Raw genomic sequence first — 23,647 nt, 5'->3', positions numbered from 1 at the left:
TTCTTGAGAGCTCTATGATTAACACTTGGTTTTATTATCACTTCCTCCTTCATGTCATGCCCAAACCTCTATTTCACACCAAAGTTGGTCTTTAGTGTCACACAGACCTGGATTTGGATACTAGTTCTGCCACTTATAACTATAAACTTGGACATGATGCTCAACCTTTCTGAACTTTGCTTTTAACATCCACAATGATGGGAATAATGATATCGACCTCACAGGAATTTTGTGAGCATTAAATGAGAGAATGTGAGCATTAAATGAGAGAATGTGAGCATTAAATGAGAGAATGTGCACTCAATATTTGGTAATTACTCATTCAACAAATATTTATTCAGAACATAATATGTGTCAGAAATTTAGTTCAGGAGGAAGCTGAACCTTGAGTATAAAAAAGAATTTGTCAACGAAGGTGACTAGAAGGGCCCTGGGAGCAGGGAGAGGAGTAGTCTTCAAACAGAAAGAACAGCGGTGCAAAATTATAGGGTATGAGTGAGTGTGTCGTGTTCTAGGAATGAAAAAGGAACTGGGAGGACTAGACCAAAAAAAAAACAAAAAACAAAACAAAACAAAACAAAAAAAAAAGAAAGAAAGAAAGAAAAAGAAAAAAAGAAAGAAAAGAAAAGGCTAGACAAGGAATGGCCAGGATGAAGCTAGAGGTCATACAGGGATTTTTATAGCTCAGGCTTAGATGTTTAAATTTTATATTAAAAGCAATGGCTCACTATTATGATGCCTATTCTTCAAATGGAGAAAGTGACCCAATGAAGGTAAATATTTTTCTAGTGCCAAACAGCTGTTGAGTGGCAGAGCACTGAAGGGTTTTAAGTAAACAATGACATGACCAGATTTCGCTTTAGAAATATCCTTAAGGCAACAGAAGGGAGCATATGTGTGTGAGAGGGTAGCGGAGGCAGACAGGAAGGCTGAGAGGCAAGGAGGCTGTTGAAGCAACTTATGTGAAAGCAAATGGGATGCGACACTTAGGAATTAGGGGACAGGGAAGAGTCAAAAGTGTTTCTTCTTCCCGGGGAGTCTGGCAATCCTGGGTCCTTCACTGGTGACACGTCCATCAGTGTCTCTTGCTTTAGGGACATGGCATGTGGACTGACAGATTTAAAGCAAGGGCAGGGGTGCAAATGACAAGGTGAGGAGAGGGGAAGACAAAGCCATAGATACCCTATGACAGGTCAAGCAAGAGGTGGGAATGACAGTCAAATCCCAAACACCTGAGCAATCTTCCTGAATGGGTGGATGGGTAAGCTATTTTCAAGGTGTCTGTGTACTTGTTTAACATAAAGTCATGGAAAACAAAAGCCTACTTTCCAGTCCATAATGGGGGCTAAGAGAGGCCACTATTTAGTCTGGCTGCTCTGAACCGATGACTTGGGAGGTTGGGTTATTATGTGTATTTGGTCTTGGCTAGTGCCTGTTACTTCAGTGCTCTCCACAGTAAGGCTAACACGACTAAGCCTGTTGACTGCCTCTGTGTGCCAGATATTTTACATGCATTTTCTCATTCATTCTCACAACAACTCTGTGCGGAAGATATTATTTTCATTTTACAGGTTAGGAAACTGTAAAGTGTTTAGAGAGATTACTAGTAGATGGCTTTAATATTTACAGTTATACCAAAAGAAGTTCTATCATAATGTTAAGGTTGGAAAAGACATTCCTAAGAAAATTAAAGCCCACACGTTTTTAGAAAAATAACTATAGGTGACTATAAAATTTTTATTTTTTACCTTATTTTCTTAAAACTATATTTTTATTCATTTCAGAGAGGAAGGGAGAGGGAGAGAGAGATAGAAACATCAATGATGAGAGAGAATCATTGATTGGCTGCCTCCCTGCATGTCCCCCACTGGGTATGTGCCCTGTCTGGGAATAGAACCGTGACCTCTTGGTTCATAGGTCAATGCTCAACTACTGAGCCATGCCAGCCGGGCAAAATTTTAAATTCTGAATGTTGAAAGATGCTTAGAGACAGTTAAAAGGCAAGTGCTAGGCTGAGAGAAAAATCTGCCCATATATATCAAGCAACACATCAATATATAGAATATATAAAGAGCACTCACAAATCAGTAAGAAAAATGGCACATGACCCAGGAGGAAAAAATGGGCAAAAAAATATAAACAGGCAATTCACAGAAATGGAGCTATAAATGGTCCAAAAACCATGAAAAGATGCTCAACATCTTTAGTAGTCACAGAAAAATCTTATTTTTAATGTTAAGAATGGAAATATTTTAAATTTAGACAATCACATTTTTTAATTTCCAAGAACTGTAATCAATTCTTTTCTTCACAGCAGCCTATCTGTTTTAATGGGTGCAATATTCTCTTAATTTTTCTTATGACAATAATCATATGCTTTTAAAATTGTCTCCATTTCCTGTATTAACTATTTTGTCAGAGGTTAATCTAATGCAATGAAAAAATATAACAAAATGAAACAATTTGGTTTTATTCCAATGGTTGACAGCTTTCTATTGTCTGTTTATATTTGTAGAAAAGATCTAGACTGGCTGATGTGTATTTGAAGAGATTTGATCTCCTGGCAGTGAGTACAGGGGCAGGTCAGGGGAACTTAGTGTGGCCAAAGAGGCTCTTTATTTTTAGTGTGGCTGGGTACCTTCTCTTCTGTGTGGGGACTTCGTGTCCCTCAGGTGGTTGTCAGTTATAGGGGCTTCTGCCTATCTTCTTTAGTCCCAGTGCTCACAGGGAGCCTTACTCGTCAGAACTCTGATTTTATTTGGCTATTTAAAAATGTAGTCGTGGCTTTACCCCAGGGTGGAGGCTCAGTCAGTGGCTCCCAGAGTTGCAAGCTGACACAGGTATTCCCCAGACCCTTAATTACATGCCAGCTGCCTCCCGGGCTGCTTTCTCCAGGCCCAGCTACTTCTCTCAGGGCTTATTCCCATTCTCTAGTGGGGAAATTTGTTTAGGGGTCTCTCTTTTCACAGACATGGATTTCTGGTTCCCTGCCTCCATTAGTTTTCTCCTATCAGGATTAAATCTCCTAGAAGTTCCATTCTCTTCTGGTCTGTTGGTATCTTTCCTGTTATGGATTTATTTATATTGCTGTATTTCTTTCATTATCTCAGTAGGACTTTGGTGGGGAAGAGAGGTAAGTGTGTGAGGTTAGTCAGAGATCTTAAACGGAAAGTCCTCACATTGTCCGTAGATTCTTAGAAACTGTGACTTTAATTGAAACGACCTATAATGAAACCAACTTTACCACAGGCTGATTGATGTAAACAAGAGTTAAGTCCCTACAGCATATTTCTGGTAACACAGACATTTCCAAACTTCTAAAAATCCAAAACACTTCTAATATCAAAGATTGAAACAAATGTGAGCTATCTTTACATTTTTAAAAGATGAGTAAAAACAAATAAGATAATGATTTTCCAACCTGCTTGTTTCAGTTCAGGGTCACAGTGACGAGAGCCTCTCCCAGCAGCTCAGGGGCCGACCTCAACCTGGACAGGATGCCCTTCCATTGAAGGGCCACCCACACCCACACCCACACCCACACCCACATCCACACCCACTCAAATTATCTTTACATTTTTAAAAGATGAGTAAAAACAAATAAGATAATGATTTTCCAACCTGCTTGTTTCAGTTCAGGGTCACAGTGACGAGAGCCTCTCCCAGCAGCTCAGGGGCCGACCTCAACCTGGACAGGATGCCCTTCCATTGAAGGGCCACCCACACCCACACCCACACCCACACCCACACCCACACCCACTCAAATCGGGACCCTGTAGACAGGCCAGTTAACCTCACATGCAAGCCTCTGGGATGTGGGAGGAAACCAGAGTCCCCAGAGAAAACCCACACAGACAAGGGGGGAAGGTGCAAATTCCACACAGACTGTGGCCCCATCAGAAATCGATTTTTTTTTCCTGGTCAGTATTATAACATAACGACATTGAACAAAATGACGTTGCTCAAGGACCTGCGGTAATGATTTGGGTCCATTTGTAGTAAGTGCCTTGAAGAAGAAATAGCAAACGATGTGAAAGTGTACACTAAGAGACCTAACGTAGTCCAGGGAATGCTTTGGTGGTAAGGAAATGCCTTCCCTAGAGGTAAATTTTTAAAGATAAACCTACATTTCAAGTTTGATTTTACTCAGAAGCAGAGAAATAGGCTAGATGGGCTTTAAGATTTCCTTCATATTTATAATTCACTGGTTTGCCAAGTTTATGTTCATAGTTGAAGATTAAAAAAAAAATGAAGTAAAAAAGAAAATACATTCCTTTTCAAAATAGGGAGACTTAAAAACCTGAACTTGGAATGGGCTGAGCTCAGCATTTCAGCCAGCACCTCTGTCATCATCTCATCGGACTTGCATTACTAGTTGAGTTTCTCAAAGAGTTACAGCTTTACTTGGAGACTTCACCTTGTGGAGGGCTTACCTTCTTGTGGAGAAGAAATGCTCACTTTTTTTTCTTGGAATATTTTAAAAAAATTAAATTTATCAGAGTGACGTTGGCTAATAAGGTTATATAGGCTTCAAGTATACAATTCCATGACACATCATCTGTATATTGCATTGTGTGTTCACCACCCAAAATCAAAGCTTCTTCCATCACCATATATTGGACCCTCTTTACCCTTTACTACTCCTTCACCCCCCTACCCTCTGGTAATGTTATCCTGTTGTCTGTGTCTATGAGTTTTTATTTGTTTGTCTTATTTGTTCATTTGTTGCTTTCAGTTTTATATCACACAAATGAGTGAAGTAATATGGTTCTTAACTTTTTTCTGTCTAACTTATTTTGCTTAGCATGATATTCTCAAGATCCATCCATGTCACAAATGGCAGAACTTCATATTTTCTCCATGCTGAATAGTGTACCATTGTATATATCAATGATTTTCAACTGGTGTGCTGAGAGAATTGTTTTTAAATGAAATTAATTAATTAATTAAATATATTTTTATTGATTTCAGAGGGGAAAGGAGAGGGAGAGATAGAAACATCAATGATGAGAATCATTGATTGGCTGCCTCCTGCATACCCCCTACTGGGGATCGAGCCCACAACCCGGGCATGTACCCTTAACTGGAATCTAACCCGGGACCCTTCAATCCACAGGCCAACACTCTATCCACTGAGCCAAACCAGCTAAGGCCTGAGAGAATTTTTAAAACATGCAATACCGCCCAGCCTTGTGGCTCAGTAGTTGAGCATCTACCCATGAACCAAGAGGTCCCTGATTCGATTCCCAGTCAGGGCACATGCCCGGGTTGCAGACTCAATCCCCAGTGGGGGGCGTGCAGAAGACAGCCAATTGATGATGTTTCTCTCTCATCAATGTTTCTGTTTCTCTATCCCTTTCCTTTCCTCTCTCTAAAAATCAATAAAAACATATTTTAAAAAACATGCAATACTTGAGTACTTAGGCGCACTGACCCCTTTTCTTTTAGATTGTCAAATAAAAAAATGACAACAGCCAACACAATAATAGCCATCCAGTGTAAATGAATCAAAATTGCACCTATTTTTTTTTGTCAGATTGACAAAAAATATACTTTTTGGTGTGCTGCAGAATTTTGGTAATTAGTTTATGTGTGCCATGAGATTAAAAAGATTGAAAATTGCTAGTATGTATGTAGCACATCTTCTTTATCCAGTCATCTATCAAAGGACAGTTCAGTTGTTTCCATGTCTTGGCATTTGTGAATAATGCTGCAATGAACATAGGGATGCATGTATCTTTGGAAATAAATGTTTTCATTTTTTTCAGGTAGATACCCAGAAGATGGGTTGCTGTATCATATGGTAACTCTATTCTTAATTTGTTGAGGAGCCTCCATATTGTTTTCCATAGTGGCTGTACCAGTAGGACCACTCATTTCTTGCCTCAGCAATCATTATCCTTTATTTAACTCTCTAATTTCACGGGGAGGGAAAAGTCATTACAGAACCTGTTAATAAAACACAAAACATAGCCCTAGCTGGTTTGGCTCAGTGGATAGAGTGTTGGCCTGCTGACTGAAGGGCCCCAGTTCCATTCTGGTGAAGGGCACATGCCCGGGTTGCGGGCTCCATCTTTAGTAGGGGGTGTGCAGGAGGCAGCCAATCAATGATTCTCTCTCATCATTGATGTTTCTATCTCTCCCTTCCTCTCTGAAATCAATAAAAAAAATATATTTAAAAAACACACAAAACACTAAAGTGATCTTTCCTATAGAATTTAGAGTAACAAGAATTTATATAGCTTTTTAAATTATAATTGATAATTATTTTACTACCATGATCATCACTTGACCCTCAGCATTATGGTGGGAGCCATTATTACCCATATAATCTTGTTAGTAGGAGAAACGAAAGGCTGAATAGCAGTGGGGCCAAAGAAGGAATGCCTCTTGTTACATCTGTTAAGTCTGAATATTAGGACTTGTATTTAGAAGACATTCTTTAGCATACAGACACTTGTATGAATAATCTGAGTCTCAACTTAAGATCAACATGATAGTCATTTAATGATAACTCACTTAGCTTGTGAAGAATCCTTAAACAGGAGTATAAAATTTCAGAAAATTGATTTGAAATGCATTGGAAGCATGGATTTGGTTATGGATCAAATTCTACCTCCTGTGTACATAGCAATGTTCACCAAAATACTAAAATTATAGTCATTGGTCGGGATTAACTATTAATTAACTATTATTTCACTATTACCAACACTTTATTTGAAAAGTTTGTTATTTGAGAGAAATAATCAAAGAAACATACTAGCTTCTATTTCTCTGACTCTCTATACTCCATCCCTGAGGAAAATTGTATTTCCAGGAAACGATATACCTAGATTATGTCATCTTAACCACCCACCCACCCCCACAGAAATAGCTTTTTGAGTCTTGAAACTAATACAAAATAATATTGAATGTAAACTGTAATTGAAAAATAAAATTAAACAAGGAAATAGCTTTTAGAGATATAACAATTACTCTCGCAACTTTTATAGAAGCTTGCTATATGAAGAACATTTTTTAGGTCATTTGCAAAACCCTCAAATTAAGATATAATCCAGTTTGTACCCTAATATCCCTTAGGAGAGATTTCTTTTGGTATTTAGTGAAAGAAAATTTCTCTCTCTAAGATATTTTTCGGGATGGGGAGCATATGAAAGATTATTGTTACCATGTTTGCATCATTCAAACTTATGATCTTGGTCTTTTCTTCTTGCCTTTATATAAGGCCAAAGAGTGACATTGGTTATTCTGACATCCTTAACGTGGACTCCAGGAATGTTACCAATCACACCATGTAAGAAATTTTTATTACGGCAAGAATTTTACAATCCAAATTATGTTTCCTTGCTCAGTTATCAATTCTGTTATTTAAAATAGAAGTGACATTCTGAGCTATCCCACTGTAAAGAATAACAAAATTAAAGAAAGGAACTCTTTAAGTTTTTGTATTTTGCTGAAAATTCTTTTTCCCAGGGTCTAAAAAACATCAATTTTTATATTTCACTATGTGTGTGTGTATGTGTGTGTGTTTGTTTTTAAATCAATAAGTAATCTAGGACTAGTATTATGTTTGCTAGACCTGCCATTTACTCAGTACATAAAGTCCAAAGTTTAGTTTCCTTTCCTTTTAAAATTTATTTTATATTTTGCAATGTTTTTCCCCCCCTTAATACTTAAGTTTGTTGATGTGTAGATCTTTTCTTCAGTGAGGCACGAGTTTCTTTTCCTGGTCCCTGATGAGTTTCAAACAGTTGGCACACCAGTGGCACTGCTGACTGCTTTCTGGGCAGCCTCTCTAGCTCGATGGGCTTGAAGAACAGTGACAGCTTCCCTCAGCTGTAGAACGAAGAGGCTCTGGAGACCCCAGCACACGAAGAAGTCCTGAATTATCCATCTCCAACATCATGCAGTGACTTTACCAGCAAGAGTAGGTTGCCTGGCTTGAATTAGAGGAAACAGCCGTTCACCCAGCATTTGCTTTTGCTCTTGGGGAGGGGCAGATGCCAATATGGAAGCAGTCAAAGGCTCCTGACCTTGTACATGAGCAGCAGGCTGCTGCTACATGGTAACTGGTGGCTGTGTGCTAAGGTGTTGTGGAGGATTGCAAACTCCTGTAGCATATTTATACTGTGGAACGGTGTGGACAGCAGGCATAGCTGCAGCCGCCGCCGCTGCAGGACGTGGACCCATTGTCTGTGTGGATGTGTTAGCAACACGCTGTGTGGACATGACATGTGGAACCTGTGAAGAAGCTGGTCTCACAGTGCTAAATGGTGGTCCAGGAGCGGCTGGGCAGAAAGCACCAGGCAGATTTTGGAATGGATGAGGTCTGGCACCCTGAGCCCTTGGTCTTAGTTGAGCAATTTGACGAGGAGGATAGTATGCAGCAGGGTTCTGAGTCTGTGAGATAGCTGCCAGGAAGTAACCTGAAGGAGGTGTGGCTGGTGGCGGGTAAGATTACTGGGTTGGGCACAGCTCTCACACTTGCCATTCTCTGCCTATACTGGTTAGTGAGATGAGCTTGGTGCTCTTCCTTGCACTGAGCTAAAGCTACACACAATGGCTACTAGAGGGATTTGACCACCAGGCCGACTGGCTGTGGTAGCCACAATTCTACCATTCATTTCTATAACTGCTTTAGTGGCTTCTTCTGGGGAGGAGAAACTTACAAAACCAAACCCTTTGCTAGGACCACCCTCCATCACAACCTTTGCACCAGTGATTGTATCAAATGGAGAAAACTCTTTCTGAAGACGTCCGTCATCAATACCATCATCAAGATTTTTCACGTGAAGATTAACACCCTGGTATCGGGTGGCCCTATCTTGGTTCATGTGTTCAACTTTGCACCTAAGTTCCGTCTGCCATTCCACTGTTTTATGAGCTCGGCTAATGTAGATTTGTTTTCCATTGAGCTCCTTTCCATTCACCTCATCCACAGCTTCCTGTGTATCTTCATGCCTTTCGAAGCTTACAAATCCAAAACCTTTGGATGTCCCACCTTCGTCCATCATGACTTTGACACTTAAGGCAGGTCCAAACTTGCCAAAGAGGTCCTTAAGGCGCTCGTCATCCATGTCTTCTCCAAAATTCTTGATGTGAACGTGGTGAACTCTGTTGCTCTAGCTTCCCATCCTGCTTCTCGTTCTTTGGGAGACTTAGATCGCCCAACAAATACTCTGCGACCATTTAGAAGCATCCCCTTCATTTTTTCAATAGCCCTTTCAGCTGCTCCCTGGGTCTCAAAATGTACAAATCCATAACCCTGGGGACCATTTTCATCACAAACCACCTTGCATGAAAGGATGTTACCGAAAGCAGAAAATGTATCATGCAGTGCTTTATTCTCAATGGATTTGCCCCAATTCTAATGACTATGTTGTCCACTCCACTTTTGTGAAGTGAGGGATCACGCCGGGACCACATGCTGCACACTGGCTTGCCCTTATGACATCCAAATTCGTGGTGTGCACAGCATGCTCAGCGGCGGCCGGCTGTTGGAAGTTCTCTACGTGCTGCCCAAGGAGCGGCGGGTGACCATGTCCCTGCAGATGCAGATGGACAGGATGGGCTGGCGGCTGAATTTCTCCTAGTGCAGTGATGGCAAACCTTTTGAGCTCGGCGTGTCAGCATTTTGAAAAACCCTAACTTAACTCTGGTGCCGTGTCACATATAGAAATTTTTTGATATTTGCAACCATAGTAAAACAAAGACTTATATTTTTGATATTTATTTTATATATTTAAATGCCATTTCAGAAAGAAAAATCAAACAAAAAAATGAGTTCACGTGTCACCTCTGACACGCGTGTCATAGGTTCGCCATCACTGTCCTAGAGCGTCGCCTCGGTCACGGTCACGTCAGGGTGTAGGTTCCCCACCTAGAGCGAGTCCCTAGGGTGGCTGGGGGTGCCGGGGCTCATCTGGGCACAGCTGCCCGCAGGGCTGGGACCTTTCTGTGAGAGGAGAGTGGGTGCGGGGGCGACGGGGCGGGGGGAGGGGAGGGCAAGAGTGGGGGGTCAGAAGGGGAGGAGGGGAGCCAGAGCAAGCGCAGGGGAACAAAAATCCACTGGAATAAAAAACTGCTCAACAGCAGGGCCACAGGCTGCTGGGTGGAGAGCGAGGGGTGCGGTGTCAAAGCAGCAAGAAGGCTTGGTCTCTTGGTTCCTTCTTGGAGCTGCTGTGGGGCCACCGGCGCGTGCTTCACCAGGCCTTTTTATAAAAAGGAAGAAAAAAAGTCTCTGGCGGGGGAGACGCGGATTTTTTTTGGGGGGAGGTGTAAAACAGATTTAAAAATAATAATAATAAATGTGTGTTCCAAGCCTGGAGCACACACTCCGCCCTCTCAGCACTAATGCGGGGGAGAAGGGGCTAATGTCCTTTTTAAAAATTGTGGTAAACTGCACATATCACCACCCTCACCGTTTTTCAGTGTAAAGCTCAGTAGTGTTAAGTGTATTCACATTGATTTCCAGCCAATTTTCAGAACCTTTCATCCCACCGTGACCACTGTGATGGTTAATTTTATATGTCAATGTGGCCAGACCACAGTGCCAAGATATTTGGTCAAACGTTATTCTGGATGTTTTTGGATGAGATTTACATTTAAATTGGTAGATTTTGAGTAAAGCAGATTGGCCTCCATAGTGTGGGTGGGCCTCATGCAATCAGTTGATGGCCTGAGTAGAATAAAAGAGTGACTTCTCTGGAGGAAGAGGGAATTATGTCAGTAGATGCCCTTCAGACTTAAATGGTGGCATTGGCTCTTCCTTGGGCCTCCAGCAGAGGGCCTACCCTACAGATTTTGGACTTGCCAGCCTCTGTAATTGCATGAACCAATTCCTTCAAATAAATTTCTCTTTATGTGTCTGAATACCTATTGATTCTATTTCTCTGGAGAACTGTGTTTAATACATCCATTAAACAACTCTCCCCTTTCCCCTCCCCAAGCCCCTGGCAACCACCATTCTACTTTTTGTTTCCACTTTAGGTATCTTATGTAAGTAAATCATACAGTATTTGTTGGTGGCTGGCTTAGTTCATTTAGCATAATGTCCACAAGACTCATTCTTGTTATAGTATGTGTCAGAATTTTCTTCCTGAAAATTTGGAAGCAACGAAAGGGTCCACTTGGGTTGCTTTCCTTTGGAGGACCCTTTGGTTGCTTCCACTTTTTGAACAATGTTGCTATGAGTACAGGCATACTAATATCACTTCAAGGCTCTGCCTTCAATTCTTTTAAATATATATATATGTACATATATATATTAGAGGCCTGGTGCACGGATTTGTGCACTGGTGGGGTCCCTCGGCCTGGCCTGCGCCCTCTCACAATTCAGGACCCCTCGGGGGATGTCAGAGAGCCGGTTTCGGCCCAATCCCCGCAGGTCTGGCCGAGCGACCCCATGGGTGCATGAATCCGTGCACGGGGTCTCTGGTATGCATATAAGATCTTTGGTTCATCTCGTCCCCCCCTTCCCTCTGAGATTCATCAGTCTGTTCCATGTTTCCATGCCTGTGGTTTCTGCTCCTGTGTTGAGCATCTGCCCCCTGGTGGTCAGTGCGCTTCATAGCCAGTCGGCTGTTCCATGTTTCCATGCCTGTGGTTTCTGCTCCTGTGTTGAGCATCTGCCCCCTGGTGGTCAGTGCGCTTCATAGCTACCAGTCGGCTGGTCGGCCGGTCGCTTGGGCATGTGTGTGTGTGTGTGTGTGTGTGTGTGTGTGTGTGTATCCTATCTAATAAAGAGGGAATATGCTAATTGACCCCCATGCTGTCGCAAAGATGGTGGTGCCCACAGCCAATAAAGAGGGAATTTGCTAATTGACTGCCCCGCCCTCAAAGATGGTGGTGCCCACAGCAAATAAGATGGGAATATGCTAATTGCTGCCCTGCCCTCAAAGATGGCGGTGCCCACAGCCAATAAGGAGGGAATATGCTAATTGACTGCCCTGCCCTCAAAGATGGCGGCGCCCACAGCCACAAAATGGCCGGCAGGGGATGGCAGTTGTGGGCGATCAGGCCAGCAGGGGAGGGCAGTTGGGGGTGACCGGGCTAGCAGGGGAGTGGTTAGGGGGTGATCAGGCTGGCAGGCAGAAGTGGTTAAGGGCAATCAGGCAGGCAGGCAGGCCAGCGGTTGGGAGCCAGCAGTCTCGGATTGTGAGAAGGATGTCCGACTGCCAGTGTGGGATTGGGCCTAAACTGGCAGTCGGACATCCCCCAAGGGGTCCCAGATTGGAGAGGGTGCAGGCTGGGCTGAGGGACCCCCCCCGCCACCCCCCCCCCAGTGCACGAGTTTTGTGCACCCAGTCTCTAATATATATATATGTGTGTGTGTGTGTATATATGTGTATATATATTTCAAAAGTGGAATTTCTGGATCATATGGTAATTCTGTTTTTAACTTTTGAATATTCATCACACTGTTTTCCATTCTGGCCGCACCATTTTACATTTCTACCATCAGTGTACAAGGATTCTAATTTCTCCACATCCTTGCCAATCACTTGTTATTTCTAGCAATAATAATCTTGCAGGAACCTAAAATAATCTCTCATAGTGGTCATTTTTGTTATGGGATAGTATTCTATATGTGTGCATGTGGAGGGAATGCTGATACAGACTTGATCCTAAAAAATATGTTAAGACTTGATACATACATAATTTAGAACACATTTACATGGTGTCAAAAACAATTATTTGAATTATTTGGAAGGAAAAAAATTCTGTCAAGAAGTTACTTTGCCTTGTGGTGCTAAGTGTCTGGAGTGGCAGGTTTTATTGTTTAGAATTTGTAGGCAAGCCACCTTATTCAAGGTTTTTCCTCACAAAATGTACATAGATCATTATAATTGTGCCCAAGTCATTTTGAGAGGTAAGCATTTTAAAACTCTGAGGGAGTTTAAACTGTAAAGCAGAAGGTACAAACTGGCAGGCCCCAGGCCAGATCAGGCCTGCAGACTTATTTGATTTGGCCTGCATATTTATTGGCCCACATAGCGTGTGTTTTTTTTAAGTTTGAGTTAGTTGACAACTTTTTAAATGGAGAGATTTCATGCAAAAATCTTGATTTCTAAAATTTGGGGAAAAACTAGCTGACCTGGCAAGACTGGGCCTACATTCCCACATGGCAGCAGTTGGCTGGAGCTGAGGAGCAGCTGTCCTTTCAGCCCGAGCTTGTGTTATCCAGTTCTCCACGGTCCCACCCAGCCTGAGACTCCAGAGCTCGTGGACACCCAGGCAGCAGACGTTCCGGCTTTGCCAGGAACCACTTACAACTTCCTGTAATGTCTAGTGGGATGTAAGGCCCAGGGTGGGCTCTCAGTGTTTGCTTGGTTGTTTATTGATTCTGACTCTTCATGTCCTAAAATCATCCAGGATCCTATCTTTCTTTCTTGGTGGAAAAGGAGACAGTAAGACTATGGCCTTAAATGAATGAAATACAAAAATAAAAGGATTTAGACAACACAGAGATGGGGAACACCTTAAAAGAAAATAATAATGCAAATGTGATTTTTTACTAAGCATTTAGCCTTGAACTCTTTTTCCTATGTGAGGAAAACTGAAGAAAACAGCACCCAAGAAGTGTTTCAAGCTAAGCCATCTGTTTAATACAAGAGGGAAACAAGGGGCAAAAGGTCAGTCAGCAGTCTTACAGTGGCAGAATTCTTGAGTTAACAGATAGAAATAGATATAGAAAATGAGGACCATATGGTTGGCTAGATCAGAGCCACTGTGTGTGTGTGTGTGTGTGTGTGTGTGTGTGTGTGTGTGTATTTGTAAGGCCACCCACTGAGAAAAAATTCAACTTATTGTGTCTCAGCATATTAATGACTCCCTTTTAATTACTGAGGCATTGGAGAAGTTCTGTTTTCACTTTCATGTGATAGCAAATAAAAAAACGTGTTAAACAAAAATGCAAGCAATTTCTCTCTCTCTTTTGTTGATCTGTTGGCTAAGAGACACATGAAAGTCTTTTGGAAGATATGCCTTAATCTCCAACCCAAAATGTGGTCTCAAGATCTTAAAAGTTCTCATCACAAGAAAAAATTCGGTAACTATGTGTGGTGACAGGTGTTAACTAGACTTATTGTGGTGATCAGTTTGCCATATATATAAATATTGAGTCATTATATTGTATACCTGAAATGAATATAATGTTATAGGTCAATTGTACCTCAATAAAATAAATGAATAAATATGAAATTTTAGAAAAAAACAAATAAAAAAAGACAGCTTCATCAAGTGGGTTATTATTAGATGTTTCACTTTTCCTTATAATTGTATTCCATAATGATAAACACTAGAAAAACAAGGTCAGTTTAGGTCCTTGGCAGAAAGTTAAAAGCCTTTTAAAGAAATTTAATAAAATTGCTTGCTGCTGAGTTATTACTGTATTTAAAGGAAGGCTGCAATAAAATTCAGCAACAAGTTGGATTCTTAGTTAATAAATGTATAATTTCTTTAAAAATACCTCACATAATGATTGCTTTTTAAATAAAACATGTAACATATATGTTAGTATGAATATGTGTGTATATATACACATATATAGCCTCTTTTTGCTATATTATTTATAAATTGGTTTTACTCTGAACTTGAATTTGTGGTTTGATGATAGCACCAAATGAGTCCTTCAAACAAAAAAGGACATGATCTCATGAGCATTATTTTAAAAGTTTACTCATTCAGAAGTCTTTGTGTTTCTAGAAACAGCAGTCTCTGCCTCCCAAATGGCCAACCGAGGAAAATGAGATAACCCTGGCAAAGGCGTAAAGGGAGGATAGTGCCTCTGGGAGTCAAGTGCTGGTAATCACACCTCAGGAAGTCAGGATGCTTGACTATATAACAAAGAACACCCCAAAGTCTAACTCTCCAAATATAAATTATCAGATAATATATTAAAAATTAATTTGGACTAGAATTAGCCCATGATTCACTTGATGTAGATCTAAAAAAGCAAGAACATGAGTTAGCTTACAACTAACAGGGCAGCTTGTCCACCTTGTTAGCTGCAGGGGAGAATAATGTACAGGAAAAGGTGACGTAATGATTGTCTCACTTTCATTATTCTCTCCCAAATGAATAACCTTCCACACCAAGGATGAGCTCACTCACTATTAATGGAAGAACATCTGGTGAGCGAGGGCCCCCAGCTGAACATGCTGTTGGTTTGGGACTATATTTAACCAGCAGAAACCCAATCATTGTTGCATGTATCACATATGCAGTCCAGTTATATTGTGAAAAAAACTAAGAGGTAAGGAAATACTCCTAAAAGTATTTTAACATGCAAGGTTTTTCCTTATGAAGCAAGGCATTAACCTGTTCCAAAAAAGATCCTAGGCTATTATTAGAGTGGAATATCTTACACATGTGACAGATGCCTTGTCCTCTTTGGCCGAGGCTCGGATGCTTGCCATAGCTATCTAAGTTTAAATTTCAAATCACGGACAGGAATCTCTCTCCTTCAATTTCCTTTCCCATTCTTAATTTCCAGGCAGGCCTGCCACACTGACAATGGCGAATTTTGCAGTGTAATCTATCTAATAGATTTACTGTAAATGATGAATCACCCTCGTATTTAAATCTAACGAGTAATGCTATAAGTCAATTTTGTTTTTAAAAATGCAGCATAGCTAAGGTCATCTGTTAAATGTGCTAATATAGAGAAATGTCGATGTTCAGAACACACAGCAGTTGGTCCTAACGGTCACAGAGCTGGAATACTCTGGAATCAGCCATGTGCCAAAACCTTTAGGGGGATTGCTCACTTAAATCATGACATTTGGAAAATAATTTCATTCCATCAGGATTCAAGAAACTTCCTCAAATTTAAGCATCTCTCATGGTTCTCCTGGTAAAACATAGTAACACGTTAAGAGACTAACAAACTATTATTGTTTTTATTTAAAAGACTGTTATGAAAATAATGCCTATTTTCTGAAGAAAATATGGTAAATTCAGAGAAGCACAAAGAAAACACAATTAATTCTGATTCCAACCACTCAGGCTTTTTGTGGATGTTAGACTTTCCAAATTTAAGTACCTATAAGCACTTTCTCATCTTATTAACTATTTTACAATTTCATTCTAATGGCCATGTCACATTACATCAGATGGCTATACCATGATTTATCAAATCAGTTTCCTATTGGACACATAGTATAGTACCAATTTCTTGCTATTATAAACAAAACTGTGGTAAAAATCTGTATAGCTAAATTTTTGCCTATATAGGTGATTATTTCTCTGGGCTATAGCTGCAGAAATAGAATTCAGTCAAAGTGAATGTATGTTTTTAAGGGTCTTGACATTGGTTGATGATGCCTTTATGAGGGAATGGGAGATTTGTTTCCTTCTCTGCACAAGATAGCCCTGAGACTGGGGCTGCTGCCCAGGCCCTCTGCTTCAGTCTACCTCTGGTTTCTCATGTATAAAATAAGAGGACTGGAACATTGGGATAACAAGGATGCTCATTCTGCTAAATGAATTTCATGTTACCTCCTTTAGTCTGTACAATAATCCTGTGAAATAGGATAAGCAACTTGGTGAAGTCCAGACAGCTTATAAGTAGAGGAGCCAGAACTTGAACCAGATTTGCTATCTCAAAAGTCCATGCCCCAAACCACTAAGTTACCCAGTTTCTTCTGGGGTTATCACTCATTCATTCATTTATTAATCTGATAAACTGTGTAAGCGTCACTACGTACAGAATATACAGTGATGAACTGAATAAACTCCTTGACCTCTGGGATTTTCTGGAAGGCTGACAGACAATAAATTACAATATACAGTCTCGTGTTACTTAATGACAGGGATACATTCTGAGAAATGCGTTGTTAGGCAATTTCATTGTGCTAACATCTTAGAGGGCACGCATAGCCTACTACACACCTAGGCTATATGGTCTTGCTCAGCAATTTTCAACCTCCTTATGACACACATGAACTAATTACGAAAATTCTGCGGCACACCAAAAAATATATATTTGCCAATCTGACAAAGAAAAAAGGTATAATTTTTATTCGTTCACACCAGACAGCTATTGTTGTGTGCTGGCTGTTCTCATTTTTTATTTAAATTTAACAATCTAAAAGAAAAGAGGCCAGTGCCCTTGACTAAATAGTCAAGTATTGAATGTTTTAAAAATTCTTGTGGCACACCACTTGAAAATTGCTGGTCTAGCCTATTGCTTGTGGGCTATAAGCCTACTTGCATAGCATGTTACTGTACAAAAAAACATGAGAATAAATCAAGAATGAGGAAAGTTATGCAATCGAGAGACAACAAACACGAGCTGCCAGTGTAATATACTGTTTTACAGTGAACTTTTAAAAATAAATAGAAACAGTGCACTCTAAAATAATAAGTTTGGTGTAGTAAATGCATAAACCAGTAACATAGTCATTTACTATTATTATCAAGTATCATGGACTATATATGATTATATCTTCTAATTAGACAGGACATCTTCCGGACATCATTCTGGACGTCCTTCCTGACTAAGCCGGGGCCTGAGGGAAGCCATCCTGTGTCCTGGGTGCCTGCGGGCAGCCCGAGGGAAGGAAGCCCAGGTCGCCATTTCCCATTTATTTACTAAAAAAAAAAGTTCCGTCATTTCGACATATGTACATATGTGCTTTATGTTTTTTATTATTTATTTACCACAAGTAAAGGTCAGGAATTGTTATCTTTCTTTTAAATTTTTTTTTACTGTTTCACTTCATTACTGCTGTGTATGTGCTTCATGTGAGTGACGTAGGTGCTTATGTAGGTGGGTTCCGACTTATGGCAAAAATTGTGTTATGTAGTGCCATAGGAATCGATCTCCGACGTAACCCAAGGACCTACTGTATATAAAAGCCTAAGTGACTGTTTGACCGTTTGACCAGTAGCTATGACACGCACTGATCACCAGGGGGCAGACACTCAAAGCACAGGCATGAAAACATGGAACAGAATGATGAATCTCAGAGGGAAAGGGAGAGGGGGAGGGCGAGAAGAGATTAACCAAAGATCTTTTATGCATACTAGAGGCCTGGTGCACGGATTCATGCACCAGTGGGGTCCCTCCGCCTGGCCTGCCCGTGGGGCGGAAACCAGCAGTCTGACATCTCCTGAGGGGTCCCAGATTTCGAGAGGGTGGAGGCCAGGCGGAGGGACCCCACTGGTGCACGAATCCATGCACTGGGACTCTAGTATGATTATATGTGCTGTACTTTTATACAAACTGGCAGTGCAGTAGGTTGGCTTACACTCAAACGCATACTGCATTTGCGCTAGGACGTCATGACTTTATGATGCTACCACATCTTTGTATATGAGGTCTGTCCTTGCCTGGAGATGTCCTTATGTAGTGCATGCCTGTCTCATCAGGTAGCAAGTTCTACAAAGAAAGATAAAGAAGGGAAGAGGGATAAAGGATGCTGAGGATCCTGCTGAGGTAAGGTGGTGGGAGAAAGCCTGTCTGAGCGGATGTAGGGAGGAAGCTACTCTCCAGTAAGAGAAGCAGTAGGGTGAAGACTCTAGGACCAGAGCACATCTCATGAGTTTGGGGAACGGCACAGAGGTGGCTGGGGCTGCAGGGCAGTGAGATATGGGGGAGACAGTTTATACTGAGTCGATGAGACATCCAAGCCCTTTCTGGGGGTGGGAGGAGTTGAAGCCGCCAGGCTGGCGGAATAGACACCCCTGCGCAGTTTGAGCAGGAAAGAGGGCTAACGACAGTCACCTGATCGCCTGTTGTCCAGTTGGTTTTAAGTAGCTGGGAACTTAGGCCACAGCATTAAAACCCCAGCCCTCGGTGCCCAGGAATGGCCCATGCCAGCTATTTCTGGACTCAAAGGGAAGAATTCAGATCCCTGTCTCATTCCGCCTTTCATATTCCATTACCCACCTCCCTAGAGGAGACGCTAGGCCTCACCCTATCCAAGGCTTCTATCGAAATAGAAGATAAACAGTTTCTTTGGCTGGAAAGATCGTGTGGAATTGGGAAAACGGCCATTTTACAGTTCAAAACGATGTGCTTATTAATCACGTTAGAGGACAAACACATCTATCCGGAGACCAGCTGTTTCCTGCTGTCATTTAAATCCTTCAATCCCACATGTTCTGCTACAGGAAGGAATCTAACTTCCTTTCCAATTCTGGTGAATGTGTTTTTTAAAATTTAATTTGGGGTTAATTTATTATATATTATTAAAAACCTACATGTTCTAACAGACGAATTTCCAAGGGTCTAGTAACGATATCATTGCTTGGTGGGACTTGCAGCAAATGAACTGGGTTCATGAACAATGTTCTTCAGACTTAAGAAATATGAAGTAAGTTGAGAGATTTTATATGCTTTAGCATCTTCCAGTTTCAGGATTTAATTTATTCAGTGTACATTAGGAGGGAAAACCGTAACTGCTAGAACCAGAATCTGTTTTAGGGAAATACCTGTACTCCATGGACTTCTTGGGTAGGAGGTGCATCCTAAGGGCATGGGTAGCTGGAGACAAAGAAAGAACAGTCGTAGCTAGACTGCACGGAGGTGGGAAAAACCGAGCAGACTGGCAATGTGTGAGAGCAACTAGGAGAACAATACAGTAGTACAGCCGAAAGTCTTTTAAGATATTGAATATGTTCAGTTTTGTGAACTTTTTATCTCTGTGATGTAAGCCCCACTTTCACTGTCCCAAATCTTTAGTAAATCTTACGATATACACAAATGTCTTGCGTAAAGGCAGAGCATGTGTGAGCAGGTGTCCTGTGGGAATCAAAGGGCTGAGTTCCATGTTTGGGTGAATGTGATGCAGGGTAGGGACACTGTGTGCCACATGGCAAGATGATCTACCAGTTAAACTAGTCAGAGGAAGCAGCATTCAGAGCCAGAAATGCCAATGAGAACGAAAGTCCCCTGGGAATTCCCAGAAATGTGGGGATGAACACTGGACTTTCACTGGAGAAATTTGGAATGGGAGTTTGAACCATCTTAAAAGGCAAAGGGTCCTGGCCAGTGTTGCTAAGTGGTTAGAGTGTCGGCCCATGCATAGAATGGTCCCGGGTTCAATTCCCAGTCAAGGGCATGTACCTGGGTTGCGGGTTCGCTCCCCACCCACTGGCGGGGCAACCAGTCGAGTTGATGTGTCTCTCTCACATCAATATTTCTCTCTTTCACCCCTCCCTCCCTCCATCCTACTCTTTTTGAAAAAATATCCTCAGGTGAGGATTAACCAAAAAAAAAAAAAAAAAGGCGGGGGGAACTCATCTGACATCTGGGTTACGTGTTAATAACTCACATTTCTTTTGAAGCATATAGTTGCAGTTAAGGTATAAAATGTAGGCACTGAAGTTGTTCACCTCTTAGTAACAACTAAGGCTGAATGTCTAAACGTTACCCCAGCTTTCTCTGGCCTAGACACTGACAAAGACTTCACTGGATTCCACATTTCCCAGTATTTCTTGATTTCTATGGCCCTGAAGTAGTTCTTCATAGGACTGGATCAGGGGCTTTGCATATTGACACAGAAATCTTACAAAAGTTATATGCTATTGTGACAGTTCCAAAAACACTTGCAGAAAAGCATCAGGAAATATCAAGATGGGGGATATTTGCTGACTGTGGTTTCTTGAGTCCACCCAGTTCTTCACAGGAGATAGGCCTGGGTTAGTGGCAGTGGCATTTTGTGTGACCATGGTTGGTTCCCTTAGGTTGGGAGAAGCCCCAACTAGAGGCTCACAAAACTTCTCATCAATCATGCAACTCTAAAACTTTTTTATACTTTCTATAAAGTTGGAAGAAGGGAAAAGGCCTTAACAATCTTTACCATCTGGATAACACTGATTCCAAGTACAATTCTTGGTATGCCACATCACCATTTTGGGTAACCTATGGTGGACTAAACACATCCCACATATCTACTAGAAAAGATAGGTTACCCAATAATTACTAGACATTGCAGGCATAGATGTGTTGCAGTTATGTTCTGAAGACAAGCCTGTGGTATACGCGATTTATTCCATACTTAGGAGGGGCTGGGCCCAGCAGGACTGACCAGGGCCTCCCACAGAGCTCTATTTAACAACTGGTTGATTAGTATGTATAGGATCTTTGATATCATACTAGCATCTTAGAAAATCCTTTCCTAAAGGTCACATTTGGCTGTATGTGGAATAATGCCAAGGACTTTCTGATTGCATGTGTAGGATTTGTTTATGTTTACTGGAATCATCACTTTTCCTATCTTCATTCCCACCTTCAGGGAAGCTGATTTGGTCTGGACAGGGTATAATTTCAGGAATATTTTGTTTGTAAGAAGAGAAACTCAATGCAATTCAGTTTAAATAAAATTTGAGCTAAATTGAAAGAATACTGGAATAACTCAGAGAATTGACTATGGTTCTTAGGAACTATAGCAATGTTGAAGTCCTCAATGACTGGAACCAAGCACTCAAACACTAAATAACATAATCTTCTGAATCTCATTTCTGCTTTCCAATGCATATTCATTTTATTCCATTTTACTATGGAGAAGAGGCTCTTTCTTTATGGTGGAAAACAGGGTTTTACTCAGTCCTGGGCTTTCATCATCTATAGGAGAAAAGGGGCTTCTCTCATCTAATGTTAGGTTATAACATGCTGGAGTAGGACTTGATTGGCCAGGCTTGAACCATGTTTCCAACCCTTGAATGAATTTCTATGACTGAGCATAGAAAGTACCATGATTAGCTCAGGCTGGTCACAGGTCTATTCTGTAGATTAAGGGGACAGATTCTGTACCCTAAGGAAGAGTATGAGGTCATTGTGCACTAGGCAGCCATATCAGTTTGTGTCATTACCATCCTTCCACTATCTCCCTAACCCTAACAGAGATCATTAAGAGAAAAAGGCCTGCTTAGCCGGTGTGGTTCAGTGGTTGAACATCGACCTGTGAACCAGGAGGTAATGGTTAGATTCCTGGTTGTGGGCTGATCCCCAGTGTGGGAATTGTAGGAAGCAGCCAATCAATGATTCTCTTTCATCATTAATGTTTCTATCTCCATCTCCCTTTCCTTTCTTTCCTGCCTATGAATTCAACTTGGTTCAAAGAAAGAACTTTGAAAGTTTCTTCTGCATTTTTAAAAAATCCTCACCCAAGGATATTTTCCCATTGATTTTTAGAGAGAGTGGAAAGAGAGAGGGAAAGACAGAAAGAAATGTCAATGTGAGAGAAACACATAGATTGGTTGCCTCCTGCATTAGCCTCAATCAGGGCCTGGGCGGGGAGGAGCCTGCAACCCAGGCATGTGCCCTTGACTGGAATCGAACCAGGACCCTTCAGTCTGCAGGCCAACGCTCTATCCACTGAGCCAAATCAGCTAGGGCTTTTCTGCATTTTGTGTAACTAATGTTGGCCATCATGGTAGATGGTGCTGTTGCTTGGTGAGCAGGGCTTTATTTCAGAAGCACAGGTAGGCCTCTGGGAATTGCCTGAAAGTAGGAAAAAACCCACAAAACTTCTTAGCACAATCTTATAAAATGCTATTTTTGTGTGTGTGTGTGGGGGGGGGGCTGAAGAATACAGGCAGATAACTTCACATTTAGAAAGTTTATCATCTCTAATATAGATTTAGAGAGTATTATCTTTGGAAAGTATTAATTCTACTAGAAAAGACATGTGGGATGTGTTCAGTCCAACAGCTATCCACTAGGAAAATTGCAAGAATGATGAGGGTAACATAGGCTCACGTTGGATTGGCATGGAGACTTCAAAAAGGAGATTGGACTTGCAGTGCAAAGCTCACCTTGGCTGTCCGCTGAGTCTCCCCATTAAAATGATGTTCTGCTATGGCCACCATGTCCTTGAGTTATACAGGTGGAGGCCCAGGGGCAAGGGTGGGGTTCATACAGTGGTAGCAAGGATTTGTATTTGGAGGACTGGAGAGCTAAGCCATTTTAGAGGGGCAAGATAAGCTGGACTTCAAGCAGGGGAGCAAAATGGGAAACTAGGATGTTTCCACAAGAGGACACCGGTAAAAGACTGATAATTTTACCCCATGGGCTGAGAGAATGGTCATATTTGTTATTTAATTTTAGGTTTTCTTCTTGTATACAGGAGCTGGCAGAAGTAGATTTACAATTGTGAGTATGTGAAACACAGAGTTTATTCTTGTATTATGTATTGTATTATTTTCCATATGAACAACTGTAAACCTACTTTTGCCCTGCCCTGTGCTATAAATCTCTTTTTAATTAAGTTTTCACCAACCCTTTAATTAAGTGTATTAGATATGCACAGCTCTGTGTTGGTGTGGTGGGAAATTAAGGAGAAGAGCACCAAAAGGAAGTGTGATCTTATATCCTTCCATGGAGACCATCACCATGTCATGAGAAATCCCAGGTCATCCAGGTGGGCAGCAGGATGGAGAACAGAGCAGAGCTGAGGGTGATGGAAAGGAGCAAGTGACTCACAAAAGCAGCTGCAAAGAGGGTGACTCAGGAACAAATGTGAGGCAAACATCCTTTTTCTGAAACATCCCAGAGGAAGGTGATCCTCAGGGTTTGAGAAATGGGAATGGTGGTGGGGGTAAGGGGGAGAGGCAGGGGAGGTAAACACTAATTTTATTCTCTGCTATTAGACTCTTCTCCTTTTTTTCTCCCCCTCTTCCTCAACAGTTATTAATT

At 41.4% G+C, this 23,647-nt stretch overlaps 1 pseudogene; it reads right to left on the bottom strand.

The window, feature by feature from the left end:
• Window positions 1-7,705: 7,705 nt before the first annotated feature.
• On the bottom strand, window positions 7,706-22,821 carry LOC102244412 (annotated as a pseudogene).
• Between the last annotated feature and the right edge of the window lie 826 nt (window positions 22,822-23,647).

This window comes from Myotis brandtii, unplaced genomic scaffold (genome assembly GCF_000412655.1).
Source record: "Myotis brandtii unplaced genomic scaffold, ASM41265v1 scaffold192, whole genome shotgun sequence".
Lineage (NCBI taxonomy): Eukaryota > Metazoa > Chordata > Mammalia > Chiroptera > Vespertilionidae > Myotis > Myotis brandtii.
This window is presented reverse-complemented; position numbering and strand designations above follow the sequence as displayed.